This window comes from Rhododendron vialii, chromosome 9a (assembly GCF_030253575.1).
Source record: "Rhododendron vialii isolate Sample 1 chromosome 9a, ASM3025357v1".
In the NCBI taxonomy this organism is placed as follows: domain Eukaryota; kingdom Viridiplantae; phylum Streptophyta; class Magnoliopsida; order Ericales; family Ericaceae; genus Rhododendron; species Rhododendron vialii.
Window position 1 is genome coordinate 12248855 of NC_080565.1, and position 5123 is coordinate 12253977.

The 5123-nt window shown below is 37.0% G+C and overlaps 1 long non-coding RNA gene across 3 annotated transcripts; it reads left to right on the plus strand.

The window, feature by feature from the left end:
- The first annotated feature begins 231 nt into the window (after positions 1 to 231).
- Positions 232 to 4005, plus strand: LOC131301273 (uncharacterized). 3 transcript variants are annotated; one of them, XR_009191225.1, is made up of 4 exons: positions 232 to 560; positions 967 to 1069; positions 2860 to 2961; positions 3739 to 4005. It is a non-coding gene; the product is annotated as an uncharacterized LOC131301273 (long non-coding RNA). The 3 variants fall into 3 exon arrangements; XR_009191228.1 differs by lacking the exon at positions 2860 to 2961; XR_009191226.1 differs by lacking the exons at positions 2860 to 2961; positions 3739 to 4005 and adding an exon at positions 1419 to 1544.
- Positions 4006 to 5123: the final 1118 nt, after the last annotated feature.

The following is a 5123-nucleotide window of genomic DNA, read 5'->3' on the forward strand; positions in this document are numbered from 1 at the left end:
TTATATGCAATGGTGGCGCAATTAGAGCTCACTAAATATTTTTTTCCAAATTGTCAAACTGTACAATTGCCGACTAAATTAGGTATATTAGTCGGACAAATTGTAAATTTTTTTGCGGGACAATTGAAATTTCCGCGAAAATTATTGGCGGCAGTCTTTTTCCCTAAACGACATCGTTTAAGGGATAGGTCTCTCTTAACCCTCGTCTTCGTCCCAGAGTCTCTGAATACTCCTGAGAGCAAAACACGCTTCCCTTTGCTCTCTGTCTCTTCCACCGCTTCCCCTCGCTGTCTTCCTCTTCCTTCCACCTCTCCTTCCTCAATTCCTCCGCATAAAAATTCTCCTTACCCAACCTCTCCCACTCCCATTCTCACCTTCGATCTCAACTAGTTGTGAAGCCGCTTTGAAACAGTTGAATCCCCCAACATCTCTCTCTACAAAAACGCAGATCAAGTGACCAAGTTACGGAGTCGACTGAGAGCAACCGATTGTGACGCCATTGCCGACACCTTCGTCCTTGCTGGATTGATCGCTGACTTGTCTCTCCTCCTCCCTCACTCGTAAGAAATTTAAGGGTTTTGTGTGTAAACATTGGGTGTTGTTATTTACTTTGAAAATAGGGAGATTGATTTTGGGGTTTTTATATGCTTTGTGGTTTTTGTTCCATAACTGAATGGTAAACTGACATTAGAGGTTTAACCCAAATCACAAAAAATGGAAACCAGATACGTGGCCACGGTCATGCGTAATCTCTAGTAGATTTCGACATATATTTTTTTATTTGGGGATTTTGTGTGAAACTTGGGTTTTAGTATTTACTTTTAAAATAGAGAGGTTGATTTTGGGGGTTTTTATGTGCTTTAGGGTTTCGGTTCCACAATGGGAAACTGACATAATGATAAGTAAAAAGTACGTATTTTTGGATAAAAGGGCTTGCTATAATTGCTTCTTATTGGAGTTTTTCAGGATATGAGATGAGATTTAATATGAAAACTGGTCTGGCATTACAGAAGAAACTATGAGCAGATGTTGTAGATTTTCCAAGGGTGAATGAGAGCTACACTGGAAGGTATGTTGATTGAGCTTTTATGATTTTGGTTTACAGATTTTATAGTTCACTTGTATGTAATACAAATTCAATCTTTATCTGTGATTCACGTGGAAAAGTGTAACAATCCGACCCTGAGTAGCGTAATAACGTACGATTAATCTTGCTCTTATGTTTGATCCTATAGGATGTTACTTGATTGTGCTAGAAAATCATAAAAGTGCGTCCAACCGCTTGATTAATATAGTCGGGACCCTGCTGAGACTTTTGAAACATTCCCTGTATTTTTTTGAGATTGTTTAGTGTACCCACTTTGATTTCGAACCATGCCAATTTGGTTGGTGACTTGATAATGCATATTTAAACCTAGGATTGGCATGTGGCTATTATGACTCAGCCTATTGTAAGCATATAGCAACAAAACCCACCTCATTGAAAAAGAAGAAGAAGAATTAGAAAGGATAGAAGGCATTAGAGGCGAAAGAGGAGGTCACCGGTTGGAAGAAAGAGGAAACCATCAACTGCGGCTTCGATCGCCGAGACTGCCACCATCACTTCCGATCATCACTCTCACCTCCAAACCTCTTCTTTACAAGTATATCTCTCATCTCTCTTTCAGTTTCTGGATTTAATTTTTGTATACAACAACATATCAGTAAGTTGTCATTTTTGGGACAGCTTTCGGGGTCGCCATTGTTGGGCGATTTCTTACTATTAAATTGTGAATTGGGTTTCAACTTCTTCTTGAGATTTAAAGTACATATGTAGCTTGTTCTTTTGCAGTTGAAATAGTTCAAAAACGTTGAGAATTCAATTCATAATGAATTTTCGAAATCTGCTCTCCATTATGAAAATTTGTTGTTGAACAAATTCGTACAGCTTTGCTATCTGTCTGTATTTTCATCCTTATACTTTGAATTTGATTCAAGTTCCTTCATGAGATATAAACTAGACTCGTAGATTGATCTTTGAGCGTTGGAATCACTCAAAAATACTGAAGATTCAATTTATAGCGAATATTTGAAAACTGCTTTGCATCCTGATAGTCTGCTATTTGACAGATTCGTATAGCCTTGGAATTCATTTAGTTTTTCATTCTTAAAGTTTGAATTTGATTTCAGTTCCTTCATGACATTCGAACTTCATTCTGTTGCACAACTTTTGACACCAAAATCACTCGAAAATATTAAGAGCTCGATCTATGGTGATTTTTGGAAGTCGGGCTGTTTTGTATTGTTCCTGTCTGAAAACCAGTCACTTGTTTGGTTCCCATGATGAATCTACTTAGAATTTCGGTCTCCAATTATTTTCTGGAAATTTTATTGTTAGTTAACTATCATTGAGGGCTAGTTTCACCCTTTTTGGATCTCGAATGAATTAGTTATGATTTTTATATCAAGAGGTGTCGGTTTGGGACATTGATTGATCTTGGTACCAAATCTCATGCTATTGTAACAATTTCCTCATCAATTGATAAACTCATGGATGTTTTGTGGCTTGACCAATACCTGTTTTCACCATACATCAATTGGCTGAATTTTCCTTGATTGAAAGAGCCTGGTTTTCAAAATCTTGACTTGTAAGTGGGCAGTCGGGTTCGATAGCTATAACTAGGTCATAGTTAGAGCTTATCAATACTAGTAAATAATTCCCTCCACTAAATAATTCCATCTTCAATTTATCTTTCCGTATAGATAGGAGCAGCAGCAATGGTACTTCACCTCAAACAAGAAATTTTGAAGTGCAATCAATTTGGTGATATATATGCATTCTGATCAAATTTTGTTCTATGATTATCTGGAAATCAGCAGTGAATGAAATTGATGCAAAGACGATGTCAGCTGATCCAGTTACAGTGTTTGAATTACCACATCGAGTTCCTTATGGATTCCATGACTTTTTTTGATACAGAGGTTTGTATTTTTTGTTTGCCTGTAATTTTGTTAGAAAATGAGCTCTAGTTTTCTCGATTATGGATTTGACGAAAGAACATTGCCTTGTGATAATGCGGATAGTTCACTGTATGTATCCTTTGTTGAAAAACTTTTGGCAGCTGAGAAAGTAAATGTTATGAGACGACGAAGCATATCAATGCTCTTGCTTGTCTTGGCTTCCATTTACTTTTAGGTGTCTTGAGAAGTTATTCGGTGTTTCTAGGGAAAATCTGAGAATTGTCCTAATTTGAATAGAATTGGTTGTACCCCTATGCACTTTTGCCTTTGAATTGAAGGCATGGTTCTACAACATACCATCCTTTGAGTTTCTCGATTTTTGGCGTATGCAATTGCAGTAATTGCTTTATGAAACACTTCTTCCAAAGATTTTTTTGGTGCACTATACGTTGGAACTATGCTTTCTTTGCTTATATGCTATAATGTATTTCCATTCCAAACTTAACTTCAAATGTGAATGCTTTACTGCCTATCTCTCTCTTTTTTTTTAATCAATCTCTATGCCTCTTAAGTGGCAGTTAATGATCCAACATGACTGTCCTATCCACAGGAAGGATGGGATGCTGTGGTCGAGGACCAATGGTTTGTATTTTGGTTTAGATGTTATTTAGGACAATTCGGTTTTCCATATTTGAGTTTTTTTTTGGTCATACTCTATGTTCACGCTATTTAACAACGGGATACGTTAGTTCATAAATACTGATGGTGAGTTGTTCTTTTATTTTTTTTTCCTTACAGATTGACACTTTAGTGAAGTATCACGCAGATCTACCTTTGGTCATGGACTATGAAGATCAAAGTTGGAATTTTGGCTATGGATTCTACGTGCTTGGATGTTTAATTTTACTTATGGAGTATACCGAGCTTGGATTTTTTTGTTTTCCCTTGTGATTGGATGTGTGGTTATTTTGCACCTAACAAATTTGGATACAAGTTGTTTATTAGGTATTTGGTTGACACCTCTATTTATGAAAGCTATGAATGGATTTATTTGTTAAAATTTTCAATTTAATTACAGTAGGTTGGCAATTCTATGGATGGAATGATTGTTGGCTCAAATTTACAGGATTTTTGGGATTTAAGCTTTTAGAATTGGCGACCAACACATTTTTGTTGTTGGGAAATATTGCATATTTAATACTTTTGTTGCCAGGACATTCCCCGACTAAACTTTTAGTCGCTGATGGGTGTTATTTACATTGTTGTTGCCGAGACATTCCCCGACTAAACTTTAGTCGTTGATGGGTGTAAATATTTCTCGACTAAACTTTGGTCGTTGATGGGTGTTATTTACACTGTTGTTGCCGAGACATTCTCCGACTAAACTTTAGTCGTTGATGGGTGTAAACATTCCCCGACTAAAATGTGGTCACTGATGGGTGTTATTTACACTGTTGTTGCCGAGACATTCCCCGACTAAACTTTAGTCGTTGATGGGTGTAAACATTTCCCGACTAAACTTTGGTCGCGGATAGCGTATACATTTACCGACTAAAGTAGAAATGGCGACTAAATGTTTTAGTCGGTAAAAATTTACTTTAGCCGACTAAAAGTTTTTTGGTCGGCATATACATCTGCCGACTCTCATTCATCGACGAATCTTGCCGACCAAGTTTTTAGTCGGGAAAGGCCTTTGCCGACTAAAAAGGTGACATTAGCCGACTAAACTGTTAGTCGGCAATTGTGTTTTTTCTTGTAGTGTTTTCTTTTTCCCATAATTTTTGCTAGCTTGAATTATAATTTGAAAGCTTCTCTTGGAGTGGATGTTCACAACAAGAAGCATAATCAGTTTCTCTTTTCTCTTTTTATGTGTATGCATCTTTTCTCTTTTCTCTTTCTTTGGTTGTATGACTAGTAGCTATGTCGACAGATGATGTACTTTCATGAAGTTTTTGTTGGCCTTGAAGGATTGAGAATGTTAGAGGGTAAATTTTTTGTTCCTGCATTTTCTAGACAGGAGGAGCTTTTCCGCTTTGTTGATGCCGATTTTCATTGCAGACCTTTTCTCTCTCTCTCTCTCTCTCTCTCTCTCTCTCTCTCTCTCTCTCTCTCTCTCTCTCTCTCTCTCTCATTTTTTAGAACCTTTATATGTGAGATATTAGTTGTTCCAAACTCAATCCGAT